The sequence below is a fragment of the Lissotriton helveticus genome, chromosome 3_1 (assembly GCF_964261635.1).
Source record: "Lissotriton helveticus chromosome 3_1, aLisHel1.1, whole genome shotgun sequence".
Classification (NCBI taxonomy): Eukaryota; Metazoa; Chordata; class Amphibia; order Caudata; family Salamandridae; genus Lissotriton; species Lissotriton helveticus.
Genome location: NC_136061.1, coordinates 1624246095 through 1624266122, shown reverse-complemented (window position 1 = coordinate 1624266122; position 20028 = coordinate 1624246095). Strand labels below are relative to the sequence as shown.

General features: G+C 43.6%; 1 protein-coding gene across 1 annotated transcript in view; it reads right to left on the bottom strand.

Annotated features, from left to right (window-relative positions):
- Nucleotides 1-10852, bottom strand: part of DPP10 (dipeptidyl peptidase like 10) — a 1755202-nt gene extending 1744350 nt beyond the window's left edge. The window contains exon 1 of the mRNA XM_078683981.1: nucleotides 10508-10852. The gene's annotated coding sequence lies outside the window, so the exon portion shown is untranslated. The remainder of the gene's footprint in view (nucleotides 1-10507) is intronic.
- Between the last annotated feature and the right edge of the window lie 9176 nt (nucleotides 10853-20028).

Sequence of the window (20028 nt, the reverse complement as noted above, 5' to 3'; positions counted from 1 at the left end):
CGTTACATCAGTGCAGGATTTTGTGCTTCGATCCCCTTTGTTTGCGGTTATATTTTGCTGTACATGTAATTAGGAATGTTTTCCACTGTGACATAACCTTTTTGTACTCTGAGATAAGCCTGCCTGCTCGTGCCAAGCTACCAAGGGGGTGAGCAGGGGTTATTTTAGGAGTGCACCCCTACCCTGACTAGACGCAAGGGTCCCTATTTGGTCTAAGGTACCTACCTCTGCCACCTAGAGACCCCCAAAACTAACACAGCCTATATGGCAAATGATTACTTTGCGCACTGATATAATGTATATTTTGCACATTCCAAGATGGTGTTTGCAAAGATTTGCACTTTTGGATGTCCACTTTTGCTTTCTATGTAATGTAATTGATACAAATGTGGTTGTCAGAATGGCATCCGTTGACACTGATGAAGGCTCACGCTGATACGCATTTGTTTTGATTTGTGTGCGTAATTATATTCATGAGAAGGATTTACACCCAACGCGAGGGCTAGGCTTTCATTTTTGAAGACGGAGTGTGAGATAGAAGCAAGACTGCCCTCGCAGGACGAGGAGGACTTGTGAAAGAGTGCGGATACTATATATACATATATATATATATATAGTATCCGCACTCTTTCACAAGTCCTCCTCGTCCTGCGAGATATATATATATATAAACTCTGCTCCAGAAACCACCAAGGGTGCCAAACTCCCAGCGGGTGCTACCGTGTCATGAGGGTGGAACTCACGGAATACATTCTGATCAGAAGAAGAACACGGAGCACTCACGGGGTATGTTAGTTGCCTTCTTTAATAGGATTAAATACATCCATAAACCATTCTCTCTTTAATAGCCAACATAATACTTTTGACATGTCAGTGTCCATGACATCTTCTATTCTTGCCATGCATTACTCTGCCACTTTCCATTTGTGCTTTAAATACACGCCTCGCTTGCCACTGTTGAAAGAAAATGCCTGCGAGAGCCCGTTTGTATACGTGGCATCCTCAGGTTAAATAACCCAGCCAGAGACACAGGTGACCTCTTCAAGTGGTGGTTCAGGCTCGTCACATAATAAACCCTGTACCAGAGTCCACCCAGGGTACCAAACTCGCAGCAGGTGCTACTGTGCCATGAGGGTGGAACTCACGGAATACATCCTGCTCAGAAAAAGAACACAGAGCACTCACGGATATGTTAGTTACTTTCTTTAATCATCAGCTGATGATTAAAGAAAGCAACTAACATACTCCGTGAGTGCTCTGTGTTTTTTTCTGAGCAGAATATATATATATATATATATATATATATATATATATATATATATATATATATATATATATATATATAGATATATATAGATATATATATATATATATATATATATATATATATATATATATATCTATATATATCTATATATATATATAGATATATATAACCTTAAGGAAATAATCATTAATACTACATGACTTACATATATCATCATACATATATCATAAAATTCAATATATTCTCTTAAATAATTCCTAAATAATTATTAACTAATTAACTTCCCCTCCTTCCCCCTATAAATCCAACAACCTGCTATGACAGTATAAATTACTATGAGTAATTCTAAATCACTTAAAATGATGATTTGCATTCCGCTCCACTTACAGACACGTTTTCCAACACGGACACAGCAACTCCTATAGGTCACAATTGACTTGGAAATGTAGGTTTCCATAGAGACAGCATAGAAAGCTGCAGAGGTAATGGTAATCTTTCAAATCTGGACATTGACTCTACTGGTGTTGGCTCTGTAGGAGTACGCCCAGCAAGGCCATCCCAGGTTAGCAGCAGGGCAATCGCACTTGCAGCAGGGTGCATTAAAGAAGCACTGAACAAGTTCCAAATTTTGCCTTGGAATGTAGCAGTGATTAGAACCAGGCTCCTTGGCGATGACTGGTCTGAGCTCATAGAGGCTCATGAGATATGTCTCTTTCAAGAGGCCTGGAGCACTGATTCTATTTACAAAAATGCTACACAGTTCGGTCAAGGTGGGGGAGACCATCTGAGAGCCTAGCAATATGGTTCAAAGTTACTCTCCAATGTGTAAAGACACACTCTTAAGATCTAATTGCAGGTAACCTGCAATTCTCGCCATAAGTCACCCAGTTCATGTTAAATGTATACAATCAGATTTTAGGCCAGTCAGGTGACACAACTATACTAATGGAATTGGAATCCCTTCTACCTGACCTCCCAAGAAATTCCTTTATAATTGTAGCATGGGATTTAAACACTATGGTGGAAGCTTTATTGGTAAATATACCTGAGTTGCCCTCCGAGATAGACTCCTGGTGGCAGACTCCCCAAATTGATCTTTTCTACACAAAATGGATGCCACGTGATGCAAAAGCAATGGTACTGGGTCTCAACTTCCAACTTAGAGGAGCCAAGGGCAGTAATTTTTCTAATTGAAGGGCTAAGTCTATTTTAATTGAGTAGGACACGTCAGCAGAAATTAGTATTTCTTAGTTATAGCCAGTTTTTGGACATACCAAAATTGTCTTTCATGAAATTGAAGCACACCTCTTGTTCCCTTGGAAGACAGCAAATCCCACTGTAAGTATTTACAGTCATGTTATATGTGCCATGAGCTCATACTACAACTTTCTACAGTTTGAATTACCCTCATGCGTTTTTACAACCATCATTTTGGTAATAATTAATTCTCTTAACTGTAATGAAAGCACAGGAGTTTAAGAAAGCCATCTGCTGGAAATATAAGAGAGTTGTGGCATTGCAATACTTTCTGGTGAATGAAAAAACGTTAAAGGGAAGATTCGACAAATGTGATGGGGATGACAGGTATTAATCCCAAAGTGGCTATAATTATACTAGATATTTTGGTACATTCAATATAGTGGAATAACCCTATATGTAAGCAAAGTGCATTACAATGCAGAATAGAACTTGTACAAAGATTTTTCAATGATCTAATAACCTCAAAGATCATGCTCTTTCAAACCCATTACTCCAGGTCTTAGAGTTTCTCTATTAATATTTTAAACATGTGATGTAAAAAGTAAAATATATTAATAAGTAATGTTATTACTGTCTTGTCATTAGTTGCTGTACTGTTAGTTGTAGCAGCCGAAATACATTTATTTTTGAATTATAGTCATATATTTTATTTTAGCAGTTTGCTACTTTATATCAACAGTCAAAATAATCCTGAACTCCCAATGTCCAAATCACAAGTCTTCTCAAAAAGCAGATGTAGTTGTGTTATCTTTATTTTCAATCTTCATAAGTGTCCTAAACATCTAACACGAAAATGTAGCCAACACGTGTTTCGTCTATGATAGGTATGACACTGACTCAATCAGGTCTGCAAAATAAATATTACTCAACTTTAGTCATTTTTATTGCTATCCCAACTGAAAATAGTTATCACAACAGTGATAATGACCATTAGTAGAAGATTGACCGCAAGCCGGAAAATAACTCTTGTATTCAATATCCAATGTACACATGTCACAGTGCCATTGTTCCACCTCAGAACAGTCAACTTACCAATGTGAACAGCAATAAACAAAGGACATAGTCAGTCAGTCAGTCAAACGTACTTTATTTCACATTATTGCAACCATAAAAAGTACAGACATAAAGTTAAAAAGCTACTACCTCACTAAAATCTATATAAAACGTACACCATATAAAATAAACCCATAAATTCATAACTTTATTAGTGTCAGATAAAGTAATCCATTATATCCAAAAGACATGGCTAAATTATAGAAACTAAAGAAGAACAAGATGAAGGAGGAGCTACTGGGCCCTTGTGTTTAAAAGCATGCCAATGTTCTCATCGCAATATTGTGATCAGACTTAAAGCCTACCAATAACAGGCTACCTACTTCCAATAAATCTAAATCTACTCACCTAACGATTCTATCGTAAATGACCTGAAGTACAGTGTACAGATTTAATAGCTGGTGCTTCCAAACATCCGAAAACAGACGAAAGTCATAGAGGTAATATTCCAATATTCAAACAGAAGTCCAATATCAGTGTTTGAAATTATTTTATACTGGTATTAAATCAAAGACATAGAGAGTGGACTATCTATATGACGGCATCATAAACCAGCGCCATCTGAATATCGTCTCCCAGCTTATATTGTTCAGGGAGACCAACAATTTCAACCAGGACCCGAGTCCAAGTCCCAAACACATTAGTCACCAAACGTCCAGATTATGCTCTACTTTAACATCATTTTAGCATTACAAGTACATGTTAACGTTTTCAACCATTTAGAAGACAGAAGTGACTCCACCTAGAAAAAACAGAGCCGAAGTCAAAAGCATCAAGATGTACTGGCTTACTCACATCTTTCATACATCAACATGGCGTCCACAGAAATTTTTCCAGGGGGGGGCAACATATTTACTTCATCACCATCCACCGACATGATTGAGCACAAGTATTAAATAAACAAATAAAAAAATCTAATAAGACAAAGAGCTTAAATAAACAAAGAAACCCATGGGGTGGGAGAAAAATCATGTGAGGCTTCACAGCAGATTACCTGGCAACCACAATGAAACAGAGGAAAAAACAAACAAGCATTGGCATAGCCAATAGGTCTCGCCTTTGGGACTTTATAAGTGTTTAGCCATGCAACACTTGAAGTTGTTGCACCAAGGATATTGTACTAGACAACTAAACACTTATAAGGTCCCAAAGGGGAGACTTATTGGCTATGTCAATGCTGTTTTTTGTAAAAATGACAAGCAGTGCTATATGGCTCCGGCTGCCACTTAGTCCACCACATCCCACGTAGATGCTGCAGCCATCTTTGAAGGGTTTTAAAGCCAATTCAAAAGCTGTCACCCGTGTATGTGAATCCCTATCTCAACTGTGAGACTGCTCTCCTGCTTCCCAATTCTATTAAATACAAATGATGCAAAAAGAACATCCCTTTCTGAGCTGCACGGCTCATCCTACCCACGTTTCATGTGCAGATTTGAAATACTGATGGTTTGGGCTTCCCGGAATTCAACTGGTTGAGAGGTAGACAGGTGTAGAGAGGTAGAGAGAGGTAGAGAGAGAGAGGTGTAGAGAGGTAGAGAGACAGAGGTAGAGAGAAGTAGAGAGAGAGGTAGAGAGAGAGAGGTAGAGAGGTAGAAAGAGGTAGAGGTAGGGAGAGAGGTAGAGGTGTAAAGGTAGAAAGAGAGGTATAGAGATAGAGGGAGAGGTAGAGAGAGAGAGAAGTAGAGAGAGAGAGAGAGGTAGAGAGGTAGAGGGAGAGAGGTAGAGGTAGAGAGGTAGAGAGGGTGAGAGAGCTAAAGAGATAAAGAGATAGAGAGAGAGGTAGAGAGAGAGAGGTAGAGAGAGAGGAAGAGAGAGAGGTAGAGAGAGGTAGAGAGAGAGAGGAAGAGAGAGAGGTAGAGAGAGGTAGAGAGAGAGGTAGAGATGGGTAGAGAGGGGTAGAGAGGGGTAGAGTGAGAGGTAGAGAGAGGTAGAGAGAGAGGTAGAGAGAGAGAGGTAGAGGTAGAGGTAGGGAGAGAGAGAGAGGTAGAGAGAGAAAGAGGGGTAGAGAGAGAGAGAGGTAGAGAGAGAGAGAGAGAAAGAGAGCAGTAGAGAGAGAGAGAGGTAGAGAGAGAGAGAGAGGTAGAGTACTAGAGGTAGAGAGAGAGGTAGAGTACTAGAGGTAGAGAGAGAGGTAGAGAGAGAGAGAGAGGTAGAGGTAGAGGTAGGGAGAGAGAGAGAGGTAGAGGGGGAGAGGGAGAGAAGTAGAGGTAGAGGTAGAGGTAGAGGTAGAGAGGTAGAGAGTGGTAGAGGGAGAGGTAGAGAGGGAGAGAGAGAGAGGTAGAGATCGAGGTAGAGAGAGAGAGGTAGAGAGGGAGAGGGAGAGGAAGAGAGAGAGAGGTAGAGAGAGAGGTAGAGCTAGAGAGGTAGAGAGAGGTAGAGAGAGAGGTAGAGGTGTAAAGGTAGAAAGAGAAGTATAGAGATAGAGGGAGAGGTACAGAGAGAGAGGTAGAGAGAGAGAGAGGTAGAGAGGTAGAGGGAGAGAGGTAGAGGTAGAGGTAGAGAGGTAGAGAGGGTGAGAGAGATAAAGAGATAGAGAGAGAGGTAGAGAGAGAGAGGTAGAGAGAGAGAGGAAGAGAGAGAGGTAGAGCGAGACAGAGGTAGAGAGAGAGAGATAGCGAGAGGTAGAGAGGTGTAGAGAGGTAGGTAGAGGTAGAGGTAAAGAGAGACAGAGAGAGGGACGTAGAGAGAGAGGTAGAGAGAGAGAGGTAGAGAGGTAGAGAGAGAGAGGTAGAGAGAGAGGTAGAGGTAGAGAGGTAGTGGTAGAGAGGTAGAGAGAGGTGGAGAGAGAGGTAGAGAGAGAGAGGTAGAGAGAGAGGTAGAGAGAGAGGTAGAGAGAGAGAGGGGGAGAGGTAGAGAGAGAGGTAGAGGTAGAGAGAGAGAGGTAGAGAGAGAGCGAGAGAGAGATAGCGAGAGGTAGAGAGGTGTAGAGAGAGAGGTAGAGGTAAAGAGAGACATAGAGAGAGAGAGGTAGAGAGAGAGGTAGAGAGAGAGAGGTAGAGAGAGAGGTAGAGGTAGAGAGAGAGGTAGAGAGAGACAGAGGTGGAGAGAGAGAGAGATAGCGAGAGGTAGAGAGGTGTAGAGAGGTAGGTAGAGGTAGAGGTAAAGAGAGACAGAGAGAGGGACGTAGAGAGAGAGGTAGAGAGAGAGGTAGAGAGGTAGAGAGAGAGGTAGGTAGAGAGGTAGAGAGAGAGGTAGAGGTAGAGAGGTAGTGGTAGAGAGGTAGAGAGAGAGAGAGGTGGAGAGAGAGGTGGAGAGAGAGGTGGAGAGAGAGAGGTAGAGAGGGAGAGGAAGAGGGAGAGGAAGAGAGAGAGAGGTAGAGAGAGAGGTAGAGCTAGAGAGGTAGAGCTAGAGAGGTAGAGCTAGAGAGAGAGAGGTAGAGGGAGAGGAAGAGAGAGAGAGGTAGAGAGAGAGGTAGAGAGAGAGGTAGAGCGAGAGGTGGAGAGAGAGAGGTAGAGAGAGAGGTAGAGAGAGAGGTAGAGAGAGAGGTAGAGAGAGAGGTAGAGAGAGAGAGAGAGGTAGAGAGAGAGGTAGAGAGAGAGAGAGAGGTAGAGAGAGAGGTAGAGAGAGAGAGGTAGAGAGAGGTAGAGAGAGAGGTAGAGGTAGAGAGAGAGCGGTAGAGAGAGACAGAGGTAGAGAGAGAGAGAGATAGCGAGAGGTAGAGAGGTGTAGAGAGGTAGGTAGAGGTAGAGGTAAAGAGAGACAGAGAGAGGGACGTAGAGAGAGAGGTAGAGAGAGAGAGGTAGAGAGGTAGAGAGAGAGAGGTAGAGAGAGAGGTAGAGGTAGAGAGGTAGTGGTAGAGAGGTAGAGAGAGAGGTGGAGAGAGAGGTAGAGAGAGAGGTAGAGAGAGAGAGAGAGGTAGAGAGAGAGAGGGGGAGAGGTAGAGAGAGAGGTAGAGAGAGAGAGGTAGAGAGAGAGCGAGCGAAAGATAGCGAGAGGTAGAGAGGTGTAGAGAGAGAGGTAGAGGTAAAGAGAGACATAGAGAGAGAGACGTAGAGAGAGAGAGGTAGAGAGAGAGAGGTAGAGAGAGAGAGGTAGAGAGAGAGGTAGAGGTAGAGAGAGAGAGGTAGAGAGAGACAGAGGTGGAGAGAGAGAGAGATAGCGAGAGGTAGAGAGGTGTAGAGAGTGAGGTAGAGGTAAAGAGAGACAGAGAGATAGAGGTAGAGAGAGAGGTAGAGAAGTAGAGAGAGAGGTAGAGAGAGAGGTAGAGAGAGAGGTAGAGAGGTAGAGAGAGAGGTAGAGGTAGAGAGGTAGTGGTAGAGAGGTAGAGAGAGAGAGGTGGAGAGAGAGGTGGAGAGAGAGGTGGAGAGAGAGGTAGAGAGAGAGAGGTAGAGAGAGAGAGGTAGAGAGGAAGAGGAAGAGGGAGAGGAAGAGAGCGAGGTAGAGAGGTAGAGAGAGAGAGGTAGAGAGAGAGAGGTAGAGAGAGAGGTAGAGCTAGAGAGGTAGTGGTAGAGAGGTAGAGAGAGGTAGAGAGAGAGGTAGAGAGAGAGGTAGAGAGAGAGGTAGAGAGAGAGGTAGAGAGAGAGAGAGAGGTAGAGGTAGAGAGAGAGAGGTAGAGAGAGACAGAGGTAGAGAGAGAGAGATAGCGAGAGGTAGAGAGGTGTAGAGAGGTAGGTAGAGGTAGAGGTAAAGAGAGACAGAGAGAGGGACGTAGAGAGAGAGGTAGAGAGAGAGAGGTAGAGAGGTAGAGAGAGAGAGAGAGAGGTAGAGAGGTAGAGAGAGAGGTAGAGAGAGAGAGAGGGGGAGAGGTAGAGAGAGAGAGGTAGAGAGAGAGGTAGAGGTAGAGAGAGAGAGGTAGAGAGAGAGAGAGAGAGAGAGAGAGAGATAGCGAGAGGTAGAGAGGTGTAGAGAGAGAAGTAGAGGTAAAGAGAGACATAGAGAGAGAGACGTAGAGAGAGAGATAGAGAGAGAGAGGTAGAGAGAGAGAGAGAGGTAGAGAGAGAGGTAGAGAGAGAGAGGTAGAGAGGTAGATTGGAGATCCTAGCATTTCCAGAGCATTAAAGGCACTACTCATTTGTAACGTCATTCCTTTCACTGCACATCCTGCTTTATCTAAATAACTAGGGCCCTCAAATACAAAAGGATGTTGTGGTCATAAAGCTTACAATTTGCAGCATCACAGTGGTTGCTACTGCAAAACCCCTTTTTAGAGTTGTGTATAACCTTCATGATTGACAAAAGGGGTTCTGCATCTTACTTCATATTGGAATTTGAAGGGGCAGTGGAAAGGGTGCTATCTTCAAATTGCAATTTACAATGACATATATCAATGGTTTTCAAACGCAATGGCAGTCGCAAACCGTTGATCTGATACCAACACTGAGCTGCAGTTGGTACATGATTCAGAAAAGAAAAGTTGTCCCTGTGGGACAGCTTTCCCTTCGTGAATCATGGCAGGCGACATCAGTGAGTACAGACAGTGGTCCAGGGGCTACACTCGATACTGCAATGAACATGAGGGACTTCCCCTTTGGAGCTCAAGGCGTAAACTCTTTAATCCATCTCATATGCAGACCCTTCTGTAATACTAGTGCTTATGGTGCAAAAAACAGGCATATCGTGTGTGGTGCAGACACTTCTGTTCAGTTTTAACTCTTTTTCAGTTGTCAACAAAATATTTTAATTCATACTTTGGTTTCCATTGTTAATTGTTTTTTAATATATCCATTATTTTATTTTATTTTAGAAATAATGGATATATTAAAAAACGTATAACAACAGTTAACAATGGAAACCAAAATATGAATTAAAACTGATTATTACCATGGAAAAGAAATTGATGAAACTTTAATTTTCGCTGAAAAGTGCACACATCCATCGGAACAGAAGTGTCTGCACCACACACGATAGGGTATACGAAAGGGCACCTAAAGAGTAGGTACCAGGATGTAGTAGCACCAACAAAAGAAAGGAATATAGCTTGAGTATGAATAAATCACGAGTGCACAGAAGGACTTTCCAATTGATCTCGCAAAAAACAGGCAGACACACCCATTGCATCTCTGGGCGAATTGTGTAATTCGGTGCTGGCGTTAATGACCGTCATTGCAAGCGCTTTCTCACGCTTTTAAAATTGACGGCCCTGCAGACAAACACCACTGTGGGGGCTGTCAATAGTGACGGACTGGTGTTCCAGGGGGGGGCAAGTGCCCCCCCTTGCCCTCCCCTGCGGACGCCCATGTACATCAATGCTATTCTAGTGTAATTACAACTCGTAAAACCTTAGTGTCCATCATGGTTGTCCTCTACAATCAGAGATGTGTTAGGGCATGAGCTAAGTGGGCACTGCCCCAGGGCCACAGCCTTTCTGGAGGAGCCCTTCCATGGCCAGCTAAATTCCGCAGAGAGTCTTGCCCTGATGACCTTGAATAATTCTTAAACAACTTTTTAAAATACTGTTTCCTTTTAATTTGTTTTGTGTGGGTGATATGGAATAGTCTATAACAAACATTTTGCAAAGAAATGTTATGTTTATGTTTTATGCAACATATATACATAAAAAAAGATTCTTTCAGATGAAAACAGGACCGCACACATGAAAATTTAAAGGGCGTCTCATAGGTTGTTTGCAGTAATATTAGTGAGCTACTGCTGTGTTACAATAATGAAAACACGTTACTATCCCAGGATATTAGATGTAAACACATTTAAAATGTGGATGAGTGCACCAGTGCACTGTCCGTAACCTGGCCAAATAGGGCATGAACGAGCTGAAACTAGATAATAAATTCGGAGCTTTGCCTTACCGCCCCCCCCCCCGAAATCTTTTTGTCCCAGGGCCCGCAAAATCCTTAAGATGACTCTGTCTACAATATAGGTGACAGCGTATAAGTGAACGCAATGCATGAAAAATAGGAAAATAAGAAAAAACTGAAAAAACTCGGGAGGTCCATAAACAGCCCCAAAATTAAGAAGTACACAGATACTCACCGGTTAGAGGCGGCAGACCCAGAAGCAGAGGTCGGCCTGGGACCAGGGTTCAATTCCCGACGCGGCAGGGTACGGAACCAATGTCAGCGGGCTCGATAAATGTCACCTGCCTCGGTGCCTCTCTAAACATGGGTCCCACGCTGCAACTCTGGGCAATAGCTTGCTTAATCTCCACAACGGACCCCTAGCTGCCGGGGATGCCTGGCTTCACCTTGAGGATGCCCAAAAGGGACCATCTCACAGGGAAAGCCAGGACGGGTTCCCCAGCGGTATACAGCGCCAACAAACCCCAGGGTGAACGTGCGCTCTACAAATACATACTAACATAACATAACATAACATATTAGTCAGTTAATCCAAGGCAGTATTAAATCATTTCGAACCGAGTGTCCTCAGCATTAGCAGTCAAATAACGTCCCCAAGACATCCCGGCCTATCTTATTCGAACTGGATACCCAATCCAACTTGATACAAAACAGTAAAACAGACCCGCCCATAATGTGCTCACTGCGTACAGTGAGATGCGGATACACGGCAGCGTCATTCAATAAAAGGAAAACACATATATTCTAATTATTAGCATATATTCCAATTATTGGCATTCCTCATCTATTAATCACGCATGGTGCTAACACGTACCTTCGGCACCATTCTCTTCAGACCTGCTCATTATAACCATCACAACTGTAATTCGTCCGTGATATATTTTAGCAGTGTACTTCTACATTTATATTGACAATGCGTGTGCACAGAGTTAGAAAAACATCAGAAAAATAAAGTTCCGTTTCCAGAAGTACTGCGTGCACCAGCCATTTGTCAGGGGCAGACTAAGCCGCGGCCCACTGGGAAAGAGCCCGCAAACACTGATAAGCATGATGCAGACTGCTGATCCAAGGACATATGCGGCAGTCAGGTGAATTTAAAGTCTCTTTTTATCACGTCGCTGAACAGCAGGAATCATTCAGCATAATGGAGTAAGGAATGGCTTCGCTGAATAAAATATAATCCAAGGTTGCTCTCAGCGAGATAGAAACACATCCGTGGAAAGCTGTAAAAAGCGGCGAGGCTGCTGGCCAGTGTCCAAGTTTTGTTTCAGTTACAGCTCTCCCTATCATCCAGCCTCAAGCATGCAGGGTCAGTCGCTCTCAGGACACGTTTGAAGTAGCAATAAATAACATAAGCAGAAGATTTTGTAGCAAGGGAAAATGCATACATTTTTCACACTCGGTTTTCCTCGTAAAAGAGAAAGAGGTATTCGAGATTTTCTTGAAAATCGATTATAAAGTTGGCATTGATATATAAAAAATGATGCGTAGTAACACATCTATACATTTCCCTGTTTTGTCTCGATTTTAATTGCTTTGAAAATTTGAATAGGCAGTGCCATAAGCAAGGTGTTTATTTATTTATTGGAAATTTCTTGGATGCACATAAGGTCTGTAGCTTTTTTTTTTTTAGAACTAAGGCATTTATGAACATTTGCCTGGATCAGGCCGCCCTGTGGCCACTGCTACAGGCAACTAAACTGAACGTGTCCTTGTGTAATGCCACTGGTGTTAATGTAAAGCGATCCACTACCTTCGAGTCGAGTTCGTTCTATAGAAACTGGAAAAAAAACGAGTCCCCCCCCACCGGAGGGGCTTGGAATTAACTGCTAAGAAAACACCGGGTTCGATCATTCTTGTCTCGAAAGCCCAGTCCCAAACATGGTAGTGGAGCTGTTTACGCTACAAGCAGATGTTGCGCAATCCAACCTCCTCACCTGTATACTGTAGCATGTGGAGGGGACAGAAAAGAGTCCGCCGAGCTAGTTCTAAAGTCACTCTGAACCCAGCCCACCACCTCTGTCACTAAATCAGCACCACGGCTATAAGTAAAGCCCGGCCCACACATTTACTCAGGCAGAAGAATCGGCCTACTTGAAGTTTTTTGTTAGTTCTTTCCTAACCTTTAAATGTTTAGATACAGCTTTAGTGTTGGGCCCAGTTCATGTCATCCTCTTGCCCTAGTGAGACCAACACGTCTTCCGCCATAATCTGTTTTTGAAAGATGCAGGCTGATGCTTATTTCTTAATATTAATTGATTTGTTGTGGTAGATTTGTTCCGTATATGGTTTAATTAAGCAATCTTCCACATATAGCCATTATCAGCCTGTCCAAGAGTTAAATATGGAATATTAAATGCAGTGCCCCCTGTGGGCCTAGGACTAGCCCTGTTAATCAGTTCTGAGCTGTTGATTTTTTTCTTCAAAGTGTACATCGGATGCATATCAATCTTGTTGCCGCAGTGCATGTGTGCAATAAGATGGCCCTTGTCAACTTTGCGTTGAAAAGTAAGCATTAATGTGATTTTGGGGAGCACATGTTTTGGATATGAGCACTCTGTGCGATTGCACTCACCTGTCGGAGAAACCAAAGTACTCAATAAAAGGTGTTCGATGTAACTTCCTCTACCGTGCAATTATAATAAGGTTGTCTTGCCTGGTAGACAGCAAGCTAGAGGATGTATGCACCGATGGTAGTTGAATGAGTTGTAGGTCGTTTTAGGGTGGAGAGTTGTCTGTGATGCATCAGTTTTAGAAATGTGCTCAAAACATGACATAGTGAACATTGAGACCTTGAGCTCTAAAATTAGATCTGGCTCCCCGGCGGATCCGTTTCCACCTGCCCTCCTTCGTCAACTTTACTCCTCAATTTCCCCGGTATGTCTTGAGCTGGTTAATCTATCCCTGAGCTCAGCTTCCGTACCCCGGGCGTGGAAGCACCCCAAAGTGATCCTATTATTAAAAAAGCCTTCTCTGGACCCGAGTGACCCTGGGAACTACCAACCGATTTCCCAGCTCCCTTTTCTGGCCAAGTTGGTGGAATCCCATGTGAACTCTATCCTGGCCGGATTCCTCGAGCAGAATGCTATTCTCGATATAACTCAGCATGGCTTTCGGCCACGGCACAGCACTGAGTCTGCCCTACTTACCGTATCAGAGAGCATTTCAGGGAGCCTGGACACGGGGGACTCTGCGGCACTGGTCCTCCTGGACCTTAGTGCCGCCTTTGATACGGTCTCCCATGACATCCTCTTGAACCGTCTTAAGGAAGTGGGACTGAGAGACACTGGCCTGATTTTCGGTCTTTTCTTGAGGACAGGTCTTTCCAGGTCCTAGTTCCTCCATACCACTTTCGGGAGTTTGCTTTACATCGGGGAGTTCCGCAGGGTTCCGTTTTGAGCCCCTTGCTGTTCAACCTGTACGTCGGACCCCTGGCAGAGGTGACCAAGAGTAGGGGGCTGTCCCTGGTGTCCTACGCCGACGACACCCAACTGGTGTTTGCCTTCTTAAATAAGTGTGACAACAACTTGGTCAAGTTTAAGGACGATCTCTTGGCAATCTCGGACTGGATGGCTAACTATCTACAGCTGAACTCCAGCAAGTCTGAGATTCTCCTCTTTGGCAGGGATCGTGAGCTGTGGTCTGACCAGTGCTGGCCCGATCACCTTAAGCCCGCCCTTCGCCCTAAAGGTTCAGTGAAGAACCTGGGCGTATGGTTCGACAGTAATATGTAATTTGAAAAACAGTCAAAGGCTGTTACAGGGACCTGCTTTGGACTTTTACGTGGTCTTAGACCACTGTTCTGGTTCTTTCACCTTAAGGTGCGACAGACTATCATCCAGGCATCTATTATGTCCAGACTGGACTATGCTAACTGTCTCTACTTGGGCGCCAACAAAGCAAGCATTAAACTCTTTCAGAGGTCCCAGAACGCGGTGGCTCGGATTTTGTTTGCCCTGCCTAGATCGCACTCAGTTGCCCATGTCCCAATACAAAGAGGCAATTAAGGCCTATAGAGACGGGGTCAGGGCAGCCCAGGCTACCTACTTTGCAGATAAAATCATGGAAGCCAAGTCCAAACCCAGGGAAATCTTTCAATTATTAAAAAAATGCACTAAAGTGAACACGGCTCCCTCCCTGACAAAAACACAAGAACAATGTAATGAGCTAGCGGATTTCTTTCACAATAAAGTCACCCAGATCTATTCTTCTTTCCCGACAGTAGCCACCAATTCGGGAACAGTCATTCAAACATCCTCAAGAAACTCCACCCCCCCAGACCAGGCAATTTTGGAATATTTCCCCCCACTTGACCTTGATACCCTCCATCAATTGGCACGCCAAGTCAAATCTGGCTCCCCCCGTGACCCAGCCCCACCTGAGATATTACTCCAGGCAAGTCAAGCCACCCTGCCTGTGATTCTAGATCTACTAAACTCCTCCATCTCCTCCTGTAAAGTGCCCAATGCATGGAAGAGAGCTATGGTTCGGGCACTATTAAAAAAAAACAATCTCAACCCAGATGATCACTCCAGTTATCGCCCTATCTCACTACTTCCCTGGGTAAGCAAGGTCCTGGAGTAGTATATCAACACCCAGTTAGTCCAATTTCTTGAAAACAACTTGTTATTGGACGCGACCCAGACAGGCTTCAGACCCAGACATGGTACTGAGACCGCCTTGCTAGCGGTTACCGAAGAAACACGAAGGATACTAGATCAGGGAGGATCAGTGGCAGTGATCCTCCTTGACCTAAGTGCAGCCTTTGACACGGTCAGCTATGCCACCTTGCTGAACCGTCTACGCAATATCGGAGTAACAGGAGATGCATTGAAGTGGCTTGACTCCTTTTTGACCAACAGATCCTTTCAGATCTTCGACGGGGAAACAGTGTCAGCTAGAAAATCACTTAGCTGTGGGGTGCCGCAGGGCTCCTCTTTGAGCCCTGCACTGTTCAACATATACATGAAACCACTGGCTGGGGTCGTCGAACCATACGGTATTAAAATCATATCGTATGCTGACGATACCCAGCTAGTGGTTTCCCTGGCTCAAGAGGGCAACAGGCAAACATCGGAAGGTCTGATGAAATGTCTAGAGGATGTCAAGGAGTGGATGACATCCTCCTCTCTAAAACTTAATGGAGATAAAACTGAGCTCATGCTCCTGGGCCCAGTACTGCCAGGATCTTTCACCTCCCTATGGCCTCCTTGTCTGGGCACCCCTCCTACTCCTAAGGAAAGTGTAAAAAGCCTAGGAGTATGGCTCGACAAAAGCCTCTCCTTCTCCACTCAGGCCACTAAGCTTTCCGCTACATGCTTCGGCTTGCTCAGAATATTGAGGAAAGTTCTACCTCTTCTGCCAATGGAAGCCAAACAAGAGGCAGTGCAAGGCCTGATTCAGTCCCGGCTGGACTCGAACAATGCCCTATACGTGGGAGCCCCCGAGATGACCTTACGAAAGCTACAAGTGGTACAGAATTGCGCAGACCGCACCCTGCTAGAAATCCCACGTACTCAGTCAGCCAGACCCGCATTAAAAAGCCTACACTGGCTGCCAGTAAGGCAGAGAGTGGCATTCAAAGCACTAGGCATTGCCCATCGGGCCTTCTGGAAAACAGGCCCTGCAATCAATATCAACTTAGTCACCCACTACCACCCAAAGAGAATCCTTCGGTCGACGGAGGCCTTCTTGGCCGTGGTACCTAAAGTAAGGAGAGCTAGGACCGGAGGAAGGATGTTTTCCCCAAACGCCTCGAAGTTGTGGAACTCACTTCCTTTACAACTCCGGTCCAATTCGAACCTGCTCTCCTTCCGCAAACAATTGAAGACCCTTCTGTTTGCAAGGTCCACCGAGCTCTAACCAATCCGCACTGCCCAGCCCTGTCTTCATGTTCAGCGCTTGGACGCCCATTGGGCAGCAATCGCGCTATACAAAAATTAATACAATACATGTGCTTCCTAGACTCCAATGGCTGCCAGTCGATCGGCGTACTGAGTTCAAGGCACTGTGTTACTCCCATAGGATTCTGGCACGACAGGCCCCGCCGGGGCTTTTCCATCTGCTGGAGTACTATGAGCCAGGCTGCCCGCTTCGTTCTGCTGATCTTGCTTTGGTCTGCGTCCCACGCATCCGGAGAGTGAGGGCCGGTGTTCGCTACTTTGGTTACCTGGCTGCAAAACTCTGGAACTCTCTCCCTTTCTCTATGAGAGTAATGTCGAATCATTTGGCATTTCGTAAAACCTTAAAAACCTGGCTTTTTCCCTGCAAGTAACATATCTGTCGCTATTCATTAACTGGCTCTGGTCCTTGGGGTTCTGATAGCGCTGGGACGCCCCGTCGCTGTGGCAGCTACGCGCTCTACAAGTCCTAAAATAAATAAATAAACATAACACTCCTGCTGGAGTTGCAAGTGTCACAGAGTGTGTATGAGCCAATGCAGGCAGCAGCAAATATTTCATAAATGCTCAGAAGATATTTCAGAAATTACACATCTGATGGCTCCATGCTCTCTATGAAGTGGATTTCAAATTATGGGCTTGAGAAGTGAATTCTGGAGGAGAATAGGGCTTAGAAGATTTCCATTATGGTCTTGGCTGTATTGGAAATTAAAGAATGCTAGGAGTGCCACAGGTGTAGGAGGAGAGAAACAATACATTACAGGATTTTCAACAAGGATTTGAAAAAACAATATATTTCGGTCCCAGCCAGGTCCACCACATGGAGGGCCAGCAAGATGCTCACAGAACTCTCGAATAGGGTTCATTTTCATTTTACAAGGGGCTAATGAATTTCGAGTTATCACTGAAGAGTTCCTTTGAAGGGCTTTAGTGTAGATGAGGTACACGTAAAAGTAAATATGTTTGCTTGTCTTTGTAGTTGCTCTGTGTGGACAGCAGTAATATTTATGTGCTGTTTTTTAAATAGTTTTCTTTTGTTCCTACACACGTGCCCTAGGGACTAATTCCCAGCTTTGATTGTAGTAAGTTGTCTAAGGGATGATTTGGCAGCTCTCATGTTCAAGATGAAGAAAGGGTCGTCAGTGACTACTGTGAAAAAGGAAACTGAAAGTCATTTGTTGTAGGCTATGATGGCAATTGTCAGACAAGAGACCATCCAACTGTAGATGGTAGGTCACAGGATCATTTTCAGTACTGCAATCTGTATCTTTTTCTAAGTCATGTTCATTGCACTGATTAGGCCAGAGCAAAAATAGAGTTATGGTTCTATAATACATCTAATTTTGGGAACTTCATGCTAAGCTTTTTTTCAAAATTACTGAAATTATGCCATTACACAACAGAGCATATTTATGCTGCTGTTTGTGGTAACATTACAGCATAGAAGCATAGGTACAAGCGAACAATCAGAATGCAAGGGCAATTGTGCTTTTCATACAATTTTTATAGCGGATATTGTGTCCTCATGTATATAATGATGCGAGGACACAGTTTGCACTAACAAATAGCATTAAATGATGAATTTGCATTTCATGCACATATACATCTGTGTGATATTTCTAAAATTTCACATAACCATGAGAAAGTAAATTATGTGATTTTATCACATCCCTAAATTTGGATTTGTATTTAAATATAAAATTGCTTTCCTGCTTCAAACAATATGTTTACCAGTAGAAATTGCTTTCTTCCTTTTTTTAACAGTTTACTGTTAGTACTTGCTAGATAAGAGTTTGGTCTTAAAGCGGCCGCCAGGCCAGCACCCCACTCCAAGACTGTCAAGACCATATTCAGTCTGCCCACAGAATTACGTGTTGTAATCCTAGTGAGCGGTCCTGTGGCAGTGGTCCCACAGCAGTACCTTTCTAAGGCTCATAGGAGAGCCATAGAAAAGCACCACTGTAGGAGTGCCATAGCCTGTTCCTGTACAGGCAGAAATGCACAATGCTGTGCATTTCTGTCTGTGCAGGAACAGGGGGTACAAAAACACAGGGGGCACACCAAGTGCTCCCCCTGCATGCACCCCTGTGCACGTAGGTGACAGGGGGCTCTGCAGGACCCCTTTAGTTTCCTCACCACCAACCTTTTCATGGCGGGCTCACTGCCATGAAGAGGGTCGCAGTCAGGAAACTCACAATATGCTTGGCGCTGTCTCAGCGGGACCACCGGCATATTACAGCCTCAAAGTGCTGCTCCAATGTCGCGAGATCAGGGATCCACAGTGGTTGCAGCGGTCCTGTGGCGGTTCCACCACTGCAGTTGTAATACAGCAGGTGGACTGCCAGTGTGGTGGTCAAGAGACCACCACCACAGGTTTGGCGGCCCCAGGGACCACCAAACTTGTAATTAGGTCATTAGTTTTGTGCAACCAGTAGTGGCCCATGGTGGGTGTGCTGCTGGGCGCTGACGTGGAGTGGGGTAAGGGCTGGTTGGGAGGTAGTAAACTAAGGATTATGGCAGATTAGAGGTAAGTAAAAATATAAATAAATAAAACAAATTTCGTTGTGCGCACTGCATTGTTGGCCACCCACCCCTTGGGGGGGGCTGGTTGCCAGGGAGGTAGCAGGATGGGGCCGACCCATGAGGAGTGTCCGACCCTGTGGAGGCTACCGACTGCCGTAATACCGTTATAAGGGGTGCAGAGGCTCCTGTATCATAACTGGAATCCCTAACTTACCGCATAGCATAGAATAGACGCACAGATGCACTGTATCTATGGGTTCCCTGCAGTGGTAGGAGATTTTACTTTATGTGTTTAGGGTGATATGGATATGGTTATTCCTATGTTTGTGTGCATTATCCAACTGCTTCATATGTTTTACTCTGATTTATAATGTGCACATACCTTATACTGACAGAATAAGGATTACTCTGTTCAGGAGCTATATAATACATGCAGAGTAATGTTGTTATCATGATCCTTCATGACACATGCAATCTATAAGTGTTGGTTCATTGCACTAAATGTGTTGTTCTGACCATTGTCTTATGGCTATGGGATTTATGACCTATATAATGTCGTGACTAGTTCCCTAGTTGGCAAGGTGATTTTTGATTTATGGGACTGTGGTCTAATATTTTGGGTGTATAATGCAAGGAACATTTTTTTTTACTAACCTGACTAGAGTGATGGGTTCTGCCTGGCCTAGATGCATACCCTAGCCAACGAAAAACCCAGTCTCTAAAAGTTCACTGACAGAATATCGACCACAAAAATATAGATGTAAAAAATATTGAGGGTAAAATATAGAATATAAAAATATCAACTCCCTAAACTTAAAAAGGTAAGTACAAAAATATCGAAAAAATATATAATTTACAATAATATAGTTGTGTTAAATATTGATTTTAAAATATAGATAATTAAAAATATTAAAATAAACATAAATTAAATACTAATTGTATCTTATAAAAAATATAATTAAATGTATATTTTACCAAATACAACAAAGTTCCTTCTAAAAATGTAAACTCACAAACACATATAGTGAATGAATAACTTTATTCTGTTTGTTAAAAAAAAATCAAACACTACTAGTTTTTTTAACAATATTTGAGCAATTAAAAAAGTCATCAGGCATATCTACAATCCATAAAAAAGTGCATAGTTAAAAATTCTAAAACAATTATCAACACATTTATCGACTTGTGGCATATAAAACAGCATACAATTAAGGAGCACAATACTAGGGTAACAGTAAAAAAACAGTTTTTGCTTACATTGTACAACTCATTT